The sequence below is a fragment of the Pseudonaja textilis genome, chromosome 3, assembly GCF_049901715.1.
Source record: "Pseudonaja textilis isolate UNSWEBS1 chromosome 3, rPseTex1.2, whole genome shotgun sequence".
Taxonomy (NCBI): domain Eukaryota; kingdom Metazoa; phylum Chordata; class Lepidosauria; order Squamata; family Elapidae; genus Pseudonaja; species Pseudonaja textilis.
Genome location: NC_141992.1, coordinates 55,329,262 through 55,344,544, shown reverse-complemented (window position 1 = coordinate 55,344,544; position 15,283 = coordinate 55,329,262). Strand labels below are relative to the sequence as shown.

At 36.1% G+C, this 15,283-nt stretch overlaps 1 protein-coding gene across 2 annotated transcripts in view; it reads left to right on the top strand.

Moving 5' to 3' along the window:
- The first annotated feature begins 6,798 nt into the window (after positions 1 to 6,798).
- ERI3 (ERI1 exoribonuclease family member 3) overlaps positions 6,799 to 15,283 on the top strand; it is a 218,555-nt gene continuing 210,070 nt past the window's right edge. Inside the window, exon 1 of one of the 2 annotated variants that reach the window (XM_026707006.2) lies at positions 6,799 to 6,895. The gene's annotated coding sequence lies outside the window, so the exon portion shown is untranslated. Of the gene's footprint in view, positions 6,896 to 9,640; positions 9,719 to 15,283 lie in introns of those variants that run through there. The other variant, XM_087929797.1, reaches the window with a different exon arrangement.

Here is a 15,283-nt window from a genome sequence, read left to right as displayed (position 1 = left end):
TATAAAGAGAAAGACATAAATAGCAATGAAGAAAGAGGGTAATAAGAAAAATATTAAACTGCACAGTGGAAATCCCAGGAGAATGACTATTGCAATAACTGACCTCCAATATAGTGCCATTTATTTCATCCTATGGCAGGTTTATAGGTGCTTGTAGGGCTGCAGAGGAACACCAATTTGCCACTGCAGTTTGTTTTGATAACTGAAACTTTCAATAAATCTATATTAAAATCAAAGAGAAAATTAAATAGGCCCAAGTTAGTGGCATGAGGGATAAGGTAGCACATTGCTACACTGGCTTAGTCAGGGTCTTGTAGTTCAGTTGCAGGTCACAATACAGTAATAACAATCCTTTGAACTCCAAAAGACAAACCTGAGCAGCAGACACCAGAACCAACTACAAAATGTATAGGAGCAAGGGACCAATCTGCTTGGTCCCTTATGCTTCATCAGCAAATAATGCTACTTATTACTTTCTGAGCCATCAAGAGATATGATGAATCCTTCTGAATGAATTCATACTCAATGCTCATGGTTTTCCTCTTGTGGAAGCCTGAAACAATAGTCTCTTAAGTATTAACAACCCAAGGAGCTGCTGATACAGTTCTATAGATAAATTATTGAATCTGTCATCTGTACCTCTATAACTGTCTGGTTTGGTTCTGCAACCCAGCAAGACAGACACAGATTTCAACAAATAATTAGAATTGCAGAAAAAAATAATTGCTACCAGCCTGCCTTCAATCAAGGACTTGTATAATGCACGAGTCAAAAAAGGGCTGTGAAAATATTTATGGACCCCTCACATCCTGGACATAAACTGTTTCAATTCTAACTCTCAAAACGACGCTATAGAGCATTACACATCAGAACAATCAGACACAAGAACAGTTTTTCCCCGAAAGCCATCACTCTGCTAAACAAATAATTCCCTCAACACTGTTCAACTATTTACAACGTGTACACTACTATTACTGTTAATCTTCTCATCACTCCTTATCACCCATCCACTCCCACTTGTGATTGTAGGACTGTTGCTTGTATCCTTACAATTTTTTTATTATTTTATTGACTGTTTACTAGTATGATTTGATAGGCCCTAGCTTATTATTATGTTTCCTAGTATAATTTATATGTTTTCTATGTTTCCTATATATATGTTTCCTAGTGTGATTTATAGTATCCTATGACTACTTCTAAGTGTTATACCTATGATTCAATCCCCTATCTTGAGAGCATATGCACTAAAACAAATTCCTTGTGTGTCCAATCACACTTGACCAATAAAGAATTCTATTCTATTCTATTTTTAAGAGACCCTTTTATAAATCCAGCTGGCTTTTGGATTCAATAAAAGTCCCAGAATATTAAACACTTCCCTGCTTTTCAATAAGAAAGTTAGTTAGAATCTTAGAAATGGGAAGCACAGGAGATACACTGGTTCTATAACAAACAGCAACAGCACTTAGACTTATATTTTTATTTTTTTTATTTATTTGTCAAGCAAGTATTAGATAACAGGTATAAGCATGGTTATGAATACATGAAATGGATACAGATAAAAAAATAGGACAGGGACGGTAGGCACGTTGGTGCACTTATGCATACCCCCTACAGACATCTTAGGAAAGGGGTGAGGTCAATAGAAAACAGTCTAAGGTTAAAGTTTTGGGGGTTTGGGGAAGAAACCACAGAGCCAGGTAGAGTATGCCACTTCATAGTGCTTTACAGCCCCCTTTAAGCAGTTTACAGAGTCGGCATACTTCTCCCAACAATCTGGATCCTCATTTCACTGACCTCGGAAGGATGGAAGGCTGAGTCAACCTTCAGCAGCTCAGGATTGAACTGATGGCAGTTGGTAGAATTGGCTGACAATACTGCATTCTAACCATTGCCCCACCACAGCTCTTGCTCTCATTCTCTATCGCAGTGGTTCCCAACCTTTTTTTCGCCCCGCACCCCTAAAGAAATTTCACTCGAACCTCGCACCCCCTGAAATAAATAATACATAAAAATGCCAACATATAGCCAATATCCTATTATTTACCTGGACTTTTCTCGCACCCCCTGGAATATCGTCTCGGACCCCCAGGGGGTGTGAGCACCCCAGGTTGGGAACCTCTGCTCTATCGGGATGGCCATCCTAACATTGTGAGAATCAGTTTTCCAGTTAGTATATTAGAGATTGGATCTTTATTTTGATATACAACCTGATTTTTCTCTAGAATGGTACAGCTCTGCTATAAAGCTAGCAGTGCAATCAAGATTTTATAGTTAGGGAAGATGTAGTGTAAAAGAAATTATCCAGAAAATGCTATCGCACGAAAATCGGGTCAGACTATTTTCAATAGAACAACTGACCAAGGGAAAAAAATAAAAATACAAAGAAAACAAGACTTTCCTAGTCTGACTATTTTAAGAAAAAAAGAAGGTGATGGTGGGAAGAGAAGGGGAGGAAAAAAAACCTTTGCTCTTCATACTTATGTGAAAATCTTGTATGGTATAACCTGAGTTCACCGAGGAAAAAAAAACTCTCTGACAGCTCTCTGTTTTTTACTTTTGGTTATTAAGGGGTTACAAATTTTTTCTGCTACCATAGAAATAATTATATTATTCCCAATATCATTTGACAGAATAAATTGAGAAGTAATTAGTATACAGTAACAGGAAAAGTGAGTTGTGAAATACAGTCAAGAATGTCTGTAATGTTTAAACCAAACATAACAGAGCCTTGATTATAAGAGGCAATATAAATATAACATGTTCACTGTGAATATTAATATTTCCCTAAATATATATCCAGGTTGGTTAATTAGTCCCACTGGCAATGTTAGGAACTGAAGGATTTGGGCTGGCACATTATTAACTTGTTAAATAAAACATAGTATAATACAAGATTATTCCGTATGGGTATTAAGAGACATTGTCACAATATTTGTACTTAGCAGTAATTACAGTGCTGGCATGGAGACTGTTTTCAATATGGTTATATAACACTTCTGCTTAATGCTGTTTTACAGCTCTCTGTTTAACTGCACATGGGATAGCTTTTCATTTGGATGGGAGACATATAAAAGACCATAATGAGCCACTGACTTTTTTTCTGTTGTAATTCTTTCTCAGATTCTCAGGCTGAAATATGTTCGTTGGGGAATTCTGGGAGTTGAATTCCATACATCTTAAAGTTGCTGGTGCTGAGAAAACCTGGCATAGAGATAAAGTTGCTAAGAAGAGTTTAGTAAATAGTGATGGAACCTAAAATATAAATTACAGTAAGCTGTTTAACAAGTCTCTTTAGTTCTTTAAGATAGTGTACAATGAGTTTAATAATTTAAGATTTAAGGATAGTTTGGAGGGTACTCGTGATGCCTATGTATATCATGATACTGAATGTCCTGAATTCAGGGGTTCATTAACATCAGCCAAGTTTTTTTTTCTATCTAAAATCAAGAAACAGCTCAAGTTCTAAATCAGATTCTGTTTGTTAAGGCAAATCTTAATCTGTATGGCAGAGGTGCTTCTGTTCAGTTAAATAGCAGATCAGGAAATGAGATATAAACTATGTTGAGTGAAGTTAGACTATTTAGCATTAGGAATAATGCAATGTATGTTGCAAAGTTATCATGCCAAATCCAATTGTTTGTGAAGCTGTCAGAACTGATTATGTGTATCTTCAAACACATAAATGTCACACATATTAATGCAAATTATATAATTTTTGTGAAGATGATGCCATACAGTGTTTTAGTTATTTCCAATCTAGACTACCATAACTTATCTTATACAGAATCACTTTTAAAATGTTTGGAAACAACTTGTGCAGACTGTTTTAGACTGAACTGTTCAATGAGACTGGTTACATAGATTGTGACCTCCATGTTTCCTAACCACAGAAGAAGCATCGATTTTGCCCCGATTAGTATTATATATGCACAATTTTATCATCTCTGCTTATTTTAATTTAATAACATCAGTTCCATCAATGTATACTGTTACTTTAAAGTATTTTTAAAATGGAAGAATTTGCTGTTAGAGTTTCTGTTTCATGGTACAAGCTGAAAAATGTATGACAAATAGGATATTTTTGATGGACAGTTACTATTATTATGGAATAAAGGCATTGTTAAGCCACTTCAGTGTTCTCTCCTTAGCAGATTTTCTGTGGAAAGATGGAAGACAGAGGTAAGGGCAATTATAGAAAGTATGTTCGTGTATGTGTGATAAATTGTAAGTGAACTCATGATAAGATTTTATGAATGGGACTGAGTGATTGCATAGTAAACCTTTGTCCGGAAATGCCCCTGGTGTGCTCTCATACATTTAAATCTGTAACTCCTTTTTAATTTTGCCTTAAATTCTGACCACAATGCCTTATAGCTTCAATATACCAGCATTTTTTCTTCCTCTTCTTTCTTGCTTGATGTATCATTTTGTCTAATAAAAAGACCAGAAGATCACTAAAACTTGGTCGTGATATTATATATATTAAAATGATGTTAATAATGTAATTGCCTAACAGATTTCAAAATCTGTGGCAATATATGTAGTCTAAACATTAAAAGAACAGAAAAATGAACTAGTTATGAAAGAAATTTCACAGGGAGCATAATATTAACTTAAAGCTTGCTGCACTGCCAAGAAAGAGGAAACTGGAAGAATCACATAGAAATTCCATCCTAAATAAATGTTAAGGTGTGTTAACTTCTGCTATAGGAGCCATCTCAGACTCTTGGACCTTAATATTAGGTAGCTGCTATGACAGTGGTTTTGAGAACTAGTTTAGGATAGTGGTTAAGATGCTAGGCTAAAAACCAGAAAAATATTAATTCTAACCTATCCTTATATATAAAAACAAGCTGCATGATTTTGGGTTAGTCACATTTTCTTAGACAAATATACCTCATAGGGCTCTTGTTCTAAGAAAAATAAAGTCAGGAACATTAGATAAGTATGTTGCCTTAAATTGATCTCAAAACAAAGATGGAATGAAAATTTAATAAACAAGGAGGCATGCTTTACAACCTGTGACATCTTAATTATTCTTATGAATGTATATCTCTATATAACCCTAATCCTAACCCTACATTAGAATAACATTGTTATTACCAAATGTTGTTTTCTGTTTTGGGGAGCAAACAAAAGGGGAAAAAGACAGAGCCTTAATAGGTATCACTCAGATACAATAATATAGCCAAAGATACCAGGTATCTTACTCCATTTCAAAGCAAATAAAATATCCATTGTAATATAAACAAAAGTGTTTTATAATGTTTTATAATGTTGTAAGTAATTATTACCATTTAACTCCGTGTAAAGGTAAAGGTTCCCCTTGAAATACATACACTGAGCTTGTTGATTTCTGATCAACAAGCTCAGCGTTTAAGCCATTAAGCCACCCCATCCCTAACTCCATCTAAAGAAGACCACTATTATGTGTCAAAATAAACCCTATAATAAACTTCAGAGCTTCATTTCTTCTATACTGAAGACACCAGCGGTTGTTCCCTGCTTTTGTTCTTTTTTCATACCTGAACTTCAACCTGATAAAACAATAGTGAACAGTTTTCTTCCATAATTATAAATTTTGCTTGGTTTTCACATTGCCTGTTTGTGAGCCATTCAGAGTCATATATTGAGATGGGTGGCTTTATAATTCAGTCAATAAAACACATCAAGTTGCGTAAACTTGGACTTCAGAGGGAACACTTGTAATACACGGAATAGAATATTAATCTTTCAGTCAATAAAATCACATCAAGTTGCGTAAACTTGGACTTCAGAGGGAACACTTGTAATACACGGAACAGAATATTAATCTTTTGAGAGCAAATAAGACTAGATTTAACTTTAGCTTAGACACCATGCAGCTAAAGTGGAAAATAGAATTTGCTGCAGTTTAAATCTAGTACTTTAACTGTCCTCTACCTCATCTTTGACTGCTGCTTATTGTAAAGGTTAATTACAAATATTTTATATTAAAATAATGACATGTTAATACTATATGGTACATTCACTGATATGTGACATCCAGTTTGGTGTAATGGTTAAATATCCGGCCTAGAAACTACCATAAGAGGCTGTGAATTCTAGAACTATATTGGCATGAAAATCATCTTGAGAGACTTTGTGTCAGTCATTCTCTCTCAGCACCCCATCTGAGGGAAAATAGAACACAGCAGTTTTAGATAAGTTCACTATCTTGAAATATATATATGAAAAAGGAAAGATATAGAATGTCACATCCTGTATTCAGTGCATGAACAGGACTTTTTTTGTCTCCTGCTGCTTCCTTCCTATGTGATCCAAATTTAATTGTGAAGATCTCCTAAACTTCTAAAGCAGGTTGGAAGGTGCACAGGAACAGGATAGTGAAAGAGAAAAATGGAATGCAAAAAGGTCTTCTGTATAATCTAACGTCTTCAAATGAATTAAGTGAGGCATTTTACTATGAAAAATTATTTGTGAAAAAGTGTGTGTGTGTGTGTGTGTGTGTGTGTGTGTGTGTGTGTGTGTGTGTGTGTATTTCACACAACCAGCAACTTTATTGGTTAAAATACTCAGAATTAAAAGCAAAATATTGCCAAGACTAAATCTGACAATTCGTGACGTTAAGGCAGTATTTGTGTGATTAACGCCAATCCAAATTGCTTCCCTCCTGAACCAACTCTTCATAGAACAGAAGATTCCAAGATGCTACCTGCGGAATCCCTCCCGCCTCCCTCCGACAGGATTCAAAACTACGTATCCCACAATGCCAAAGAAGCAAGAAGCGCGCGGCAACATTTTATGCGCATGCTCACAACCAAGAAGTCCGCCCCCTAGGGCGGGAACCTCAGTCGGGGTTGGTCGCTACTGCTGTCTTTTATATTGAGTTCGAGGGTCAGAGGGCGCGAAGGTGAGTGGCTGCTGTTGGGGACTCGTGGTGCTGAGGGATGGGGGGTGACCGGGGCTGTCCTGGGGGCGGGGGTGTGTGGGGGTTTACCGACTGGTGAATGCCTGAGTGGGGAGGATGGGGAGGGCCTGCCGGTTGGGACTCTGGCGGCCTAAGTGGGCCCTGAGGCCAAGATCGGGGGGCGCGGTGTAGGATGCATTGGGGGATGGAGCTCGGCCCGCGGTGACGGATTTTACGAATCCCCGCCGATTCTGGGATACGGAATTGCCAACTTCCCTGCTTAGCGCTGGTTGGGCCGGACGGGAGGTTGCAGGAACTCGGTTAACCGAAACGGGAGAAGCGATGATTTGGGAGGTGGAGGTAACAAGGGAAGACTCAAATGAGGCCTGGCTGGCAAATTGCGTTGGGGATCCAGGGGCTGGATGCCTTAGTCGGTGTGAGTTGCGGAGTAAAAAAAAAAAAAGAGAAATAAAAGCTAATGGGAAGGAATAGCTGTGGCTTGTGGGAAGGGATGGATGTGCTCGTTCGGAGATTTTGTTAATGGCTAAACTCTTAGTGTGGTATTGGTACACTATTTTATCAGTTTTAGGGGGAAGACGAAAACTGCCCATGCTTTACTTCTGAAGCTTTCAGAGTTACCTAAAATTCAGGCTGTGAAAGAATTGAAAGGCTGATTGGCAAGAGTGGAGTTTAGCCTTCAGCCAGAAGTGATGCAGCTGTTTTCTTCTTCCTCCTCTTTTTTTTGATTATGACAGGTGTAAACGTGTTACATATCAAAAGTCTGTCAGAGTGAATGAAGTCCAGAAAATGATAGGCCCTGTAGCGAAATTGGTAGTTTATTAGACATACTTTTCTACAAGAGCATGGATAGTGGAAAGATACCATGCTAATGGTTTCCCTTTTAAACAATAGCTTAGTTCTTTCCTGCTGCAATAAACTGAGTATTTGGGGCTAACTATAACAAGGATAGATAATGTGATAGAACTGGATACATGATCTTTGAAAGAAAGTATGTTTCTGGAGAAATGCAGTGATGAAGATACTGAGTAGGCTAAATCCTACTTTGTAATCCTAAAGCATTTATGAGGCAGTAAATCTATTTACCAATAGGACAATATTGTATTCACAGGATGCACTCTTTAAAGACTTGGAAACAGAAATCTGGTTAAAAGATATCTGTTACTCTACTGATTGACAAATATGAGCTTGCATTGTGTTTAATATGTCAGACTAAACATCTAATAGATACAAAACTTTTAGATTATAAACCTGTTCCTCTGCAAATAATTGTGTGTCCACCACTTAAAAGAAGCCTTAGGGGGAAAATTTGGTAACTCCCCAGGCTTTCCAAAAGTATCTCTTGAATATGGAATTAGAGCTCCCAGAATTTATGTTATTAGAAACCCGTGTGAAGATGGATAAGCTTTTTTACTCATGACCAATAAATATTTTGTGATTTATGGTCAAAGTATGGTGTGCATCATGTGGTTTACATAGGCCATCTGATTAGCCATGGTGCATTTTTCTTGTATCATGATCATTGTTTCCCACTGCTAAATTCTTACACACAACTATATTGTTACTACTTCAAATCTTCCTTTTCAGATGGATATTGAATGTCTATATTAAATTTGCATAAGGGTTTATCTCATAAGCCATGGATCCAATGTGCATTGGGTCATGTCACTTAATTGAGACATTGCACTAAGATACATTGTGGCTACTTGCTTTTTTGCCATCACATTTTGAGGATTAATTCATTGTAGCTTATTTATGAATAAGCCATTATGGCCTGTTTAATCAATGTTAAAATCTTGGCCACAATTTGTAATAATTACCATTTTAAACTATTGAAGATACAGTATGTTCTAGAGAAATTTGGCTGTTTCCTTCTACTACAGTAAAACACATTAAAAATACCTTAGGGATCTTTAAAATAGAGTGCAAAAACTAACTTCTTTTAGAAATCTTGGTATTTCCAAATTAATAAGTCTAATCACTCTCATCTTACGATATAATATTGATTGTGGTAACTGGATGAATGTTAAATTCTACTTTATCTACAGTATTTATACACTCAAGTGTTTAATGAAATACTTTATATTCTAATTACTGTCTCAATATTAATATCTTAATAATAGCATCTTTTGGTAAATTTAGGTATATATGCTATACTTTTATTTTTTATATAAATAATCATAAAACAAGAAAAATAAAAGGATGATAATTATCATGAAATACATTTTCAAAAAAAAACAAAATAAAAACAAGTCCTGAAAAGAAAAAAATACAACAGAAAAAAGAAAGCATAATGTATTGTTACAGCACTTACCATTTAACAATTTTATTTATATAAAATATAAATAATCAAGTATGTATATATTTCTAATATATAGCCCTATCATCATAGTATGTGCTGTACTGATTATTTTATTCTGTCATTTAAAATCCAATATTATTTTAACATTTTATTTTTCTGTCATTTAAAATCTAAACAGAAGAAAAGATATGACACTTGATAGAGTTTTGCTTCGACTATATGAAATTCTCCCCTTGACAGTCAGTCATCATTCATGTATTTTCCAACTTCTTCAGCCATTTTTAGTTGTTTGATTTAGATTATTTTGCAGCTCCTTCACAAACTTCAACTATCTGATCAAGAAGCATGCTTTTATATCTAGCAAGATATGAGTTTTATATTATTGCAAGACTTTTTTTTCCACTTAGGATATCAACTATGTTTTGTTTAGATTTAAGGATCAGTCTGAAATTTGCTTCCTCGTCTGCCAAGAAGAACTTCTTTACCACACCTTCTATTAGCATTTGGTTAGTCTTAGATGATGTAATTTCATATTGTATATTCATTCAACATTTGGCAGTTACTTTGCCTGGAATTTTGCCTGGAAGCTTAACATTGCTTTGCTTGGAATTTGTCCTGGTCTGAAGTGGCTTCTTAATCACAGCTGATAAGTCTTCTGTATATTAGTGAGATGTGTCATACAAAGTGGCTGTTATTTCTGATTAATATTAACCAGAATTTGAAATTATATTTTATTGAAATCGTATTAATTTCTTTTCCAATTCTATTTAATTAAAAAAAAATACTATCTACTCTAATTTGCGCATCAAGAAGAGCTATGATTTAGGGAGCTACTTTGTATGGATATAATGTGATCAGTTTGTCACTCCTAGACAGGAGTTGGGTTAGTTTACTATCATACAAATGTGTCTTTAGCTTTATTTAAAAAATAAAAAATGGCATATAGTATTCACTTTATATGCTGTACTGATAACAAAAAGCTATTGAACAGAAATATGTAACAGCTAATTACCGAATATAAAATATTGTCATGAATTAAAGTTTGATATGAATATTAATGACAACTTGGGGAATAAAATCTTAACTATATTAAGAAAAATATTTTTAAAATTATATTTATGTAACCGCTCATCTCATGAAAGTGACTGAGCGGCCTACAAAAATTTTGAGGTATTTTCATTCCATATTTATTTTGTAACATACCTGCTTTGTGTTGTAGTGGATGATATTCAGCCTTAGATGAAAGTTGTCAATATTTGGGTTATATTATGGTAGGAGTCTAGTAATTATAAGCATAGAACTATAATAATAACATCAATTTATTAAACTTGTATGCTGTTTGATTCGCAGTGATTTCAGATAGCTCAAAACAATCAAAGAAATTGCAGTAATTACAACATGGGGGGAAATGAGAACAAACTATTTTGGGGTGGATACACATATTTATGCTAAGATAGAATGTTATTTGCTATGAAAAAGCAAATCTGAATTTGAAATAGTAGTTTGTTGGTATGTTATGACACGTAAATAGAGAATAGAGGGTTGATTATGATTGAATTATTTACTTTGGCTTGATTTTGTCTAAGCTTTTTATCTAGTTCAAAGAAATGGAAGTTAAGAGCTACTCATCTGCGAAGCTGACTGTGGTTTATTCAAGTTTAAAACTATGGCTTAGCATTTGTATATATGTAGTTATGGGTTTTGGTCAATAGTGTTTTTTTTAAAAAAAATACAGTTTTAAAATAACTTAAAAAAGATTAGGAAAAATACATAGTGTACTGAACATTGATTAAATTTTATACTCAAGCCAAATTTTATTTTTTGGATATATATAAATATTCTGAAGTATAAAATATGAAGCATATTCATTCCATAACATTTCTATATTTTCAGGAGGAAGCCATGCTAACAGTTTGCACATCCTAGTAACTGATAATTTGTGCTATTCAAAATGAATTATAATTTACTCTAGATCTAGGACAGTAGTGGCTAACCTTTTTCGGCTCCTGTGCCGATAATTGTGCGTCTGCTCGCTTGCGCGCGCTTGCATGCCAGCACCCAGAAGGCAATGCGTGCTGGCCCACCCTACATCCTCTATGCATACACGCACGATCCCGCTACGTGCGCTGCGTGTCTGTGCATGCACGTGAGATATGCCCCTGTGCGCTGTGCATCTGCACATGTGTCTTCCACGTACCCCCTGTGCATGCGCACCAGATACTCGACAATCAGCTGTCAGGCAGCGGAGCGCACACGCTTGCGCAGTGGGGCTGTTCTGGGAAACCTCGCGTGCCAGGGGAAATGGCTCTGCATGCCACTTCTGGCACACATGCCATAGATTCGCCAGCACAGGACTAGGATCTGAATCCTGACACTCTTCAAACACTGAATTATGTATTTATTTTTACCATTTATGCTTTCTCAAAATTGTCACTAAAACTAGATAATTTAAATTAGAAATTGTCCAGTGTAACTTTTTCACGCATTCATTCTGTTACTTATTAGTTTTACAGGACAATGCATTTTTAAAAACAAACATCTTTTTGTGAACAGCTTTGTTCCTCATTATGAAAAGTAGTACTTTGCACTTCCATTGGAGTTGGACAGCTATAACTGAATCAAATAAATTTATATGCGCATGATTACCTTGATTTTTCATTTGTAGAAACATCTTTTTATATCCTGAAATTTTATTTTGATTAGAAATTATGTTATCATTTAACACTAACACATTATTTACATTTTGTACAATATGTATATTTTTGAAAAAAGTTTGCCAAATCAAAAAATGAGAAAGGAATTACGTGAAATTATATATCTTACTTTTAACATGTGCTATAGTACAGTAGTCTTTTTCAAATTGGTGTCTATCATATTTTTTAATTTAATTATAGTACTTCAATTAATAAGAACATATTTTCAATTGTGTTGACTCTGGGTAGCTAACAATTGTTAAAAATAGGTGTTCAGTAGCCAAGATAAACCATGAACAAAAATTATGTAATCATCTGCCATATGTTCTAACATTTGTACCGTGTATAATGGTTCTTTAGCTATATCGGCTTGGAGTTTTGGAAGTTGCAGGCCTAGTACATTTAAAAAACAAGCTACCTAAAAACTATGTGGTATAGATGGATACAGCTGATTTGTTCTTCAACATTAAATATATCTATGGTCTTACTGCGCTTAATATTTGCCTTATTACTAATCCCTAAAATAATGTCATTCTTTAGTCTGTTAGCACATCAATTCATCATTAAAACTTATGAATATTGGATTTATTAAGAGTTGTCTAGAGTGCTCACATGGTCTTATACTACAATAGTTGTTGGCCTTTCAGCATTCTATTTTACTTAATATTTAATTTAAAAGGCCAAGTTATGGTTGGTGAGTATTTAACAAATAGTTTATAAGGATGAAACCATTATGAATATTGAGATAATAAAGACAATTAAGTCCCACCTGTTGGATGTAGGTTCCCTTACACAAATTATTTTCATTGATGAAAATCATGCATAATTGCTAATGCCAAATGAGGTCCAAATTCCATGATGGTGATAAATTGGTTTCTATCTTTTTTCCATAGATATGTTCCCTGCCTTTTGGCTTCTTTTTTCTAAGTCATTCTTTTTTATTATATCTAAATAATTAAATTACCGGAATGTTAGTTACTTGTTCACAGAATAAGCAATGTTTTTCAGCTTGTACAACCTTAAGGTCTGAAAAGGATTCTGAAGTCAGGGAGATTATTCACAGTTTGTCTTGACTATTCCATGTTATGGATTATAAAGAAAGCTAAATTATTCCATCAGATTGCCAGGAGTGCATAATTTAAATTGCCCAATTTCATGTGAGAATTCTATCCCATCTTGTATAAAAATGAAGGTTTATTTTGATCTTTCTTTTTTTGAATGAGTCAGTATCAAATATTCTGAATAGTATCCCAGATTCAAAAATTGCTGGATTAAATTGATCAATTTCTTCTGGCTGGTTTTGGCTCTTGGTTATTTTAATACAGTAGATAATTTTTACTAAATGCTAAAATAAGGAAGCATTATCCATTTATTGGGCTTGGCTTTTAAGAACATTACAGTATTTTACTTTGCTGTGCCAGACAGGAGGAATTATTTGTTGTGTTTTAATTCCTTTGAAAAAGTGCCATGACTTCAGGCTTAATTCATTGACCTGTATGATTTTATTCTATACTGTTATATCTACATAGAAGAATACATTTTCATTAATATATTGATAATATTCTATCTAGACAAAAGAGAACTATAATTCTTACTTTAAGTAGACAGCTGACCATGTTATAAAATATCCAGACAGTTTTTATGATTAGGAAGCCTTTGTACCCTTTTGTTCGATGCATCAGAGGTGAATCTACTCTTGTATGACCATAATTGATCATAGCCACAAATTTTAGAATATTGATTTGTTTGTATCTTGAAAATCTGATTTTAGTTGCATTGATTGGAGACTGGACCATAATGGATACAAAAACAGTTATTTGGGATGTCCTAATTTTTTTTAGATACTCTTTCCCCTGTCCTGTCTTTTCTTATAAAAATTATAGAATGATGTCAGAAAATACAACTGCAATGAATTTATCTGCTTTTTATTGAAAATCAGCTATTGGAATTATCTGTTCCCATCCATGCTATGCTGAGAGTCCAGGAATGGGATATGACTCCTTCCAGGAAGGTCACAGGAAGCTACTCTGGCTGCGAAATTGGCAGTCTGATTCCTGCTGAAAATGGAAGTTGGTGTCTGCTCCATGCGCAGGAGAGAAGCTGTTTGATGATGCCCTGGAGCCTTGGTGGAAACCAGGGACAAGGGAAAGGTCCTCTCTTCGGTGAAAAAGAAATTGGGACTATCGTTCCGCTCCATACTACCGACCCTCCTCCTTCCAGCCCGAGTCCACTCGTTTCTTGCGGAGCCAGAGAGCTTTTCCTCCCCGCCAGGAACAATGACCAGAGGCTGCGGGCAGGCAACCTCAAAATACTGGTAAACTGCCCTTTCATGAGGGAGAAGATCATTCATTCCAATGCTCCAAGTGAATGCCCGTTCTTCCCCCTCATCAGAGGTCGTTTGACCTTCTTCGCCTCCAGATGGGAGGAGTCAACATTGGATGCCTGAGTGCTCAGGACGGTGAGGTCAGGTCTCCAGCTGGAGTTCCTCTCACCACCCCCAAGTTTTTATGTGTGCTGTCCTTCTTTGGACAGTTCCAAACAGGCCCTTATGGAATCGGCCATTCAACATCTGGTGGACATAAGGGCCATACAGCTGGTTCCAGTGGATCAACGAGGGCTAGGCTTCTCTCGGCTCTTTGTGATCCCAAAGGCCTCGGGGGGGGGGCATTCTTGACCTCAAGTTTTTGAACAGGTTCATCCCATACAGGCATTTTAAGATGCAGATTTTGCATTCAAACCTAGAGAGCGTTTGGGAGGGCGATCTCTCTTCCATAGACCTCATGGAGGCATACCTCCATATTCTCATCTGGCCCGAATACCGCCAGTTTCTTAGTTTCTGTTACCAGAACAAGCATTTCCAGTATCAGGCCCTTCCATTCGGGCTCTCATTGGCCCCCAGGGTCTTCACCAAAGTCTTGGCAGCTTTGGCAGCTTCGCTTTGGGCTGTTCTAGTCTAATGTTACCTGTACGACATCTTGAACCAGTCGGCGTCAATCCACTCCGCCCATTGCTACCTACAAACTACGTTGCGGTTCCTACAGGAGTTCCTACACAGTTTTTCTACCAACTTCAAGAAAAGCCATCTTTCTCCAATGACCAGACTACTTAATCTTGGCGCGATCATCGATATGTCTCTCTGTGAGGTCTTTCTCTACCTGGAACGTGTGGAGAGCGCCTCAACGAGATCATCGTTCAGATTCGGCAGCAGCACACAGTTCCCTTGTCTCATCTGTCCAAACTCAGGAAAATGATTTCCTGCATTGGCATTGTCCCGTGAGCTCAGCTCCATGCTCAGGCTCTTCAATGGTTCCTGCTACCATTTCAAGGGGCAGGAACCAGCCACACTTCCATCAGGGTTCAGTTTCCATCTCAGATCTT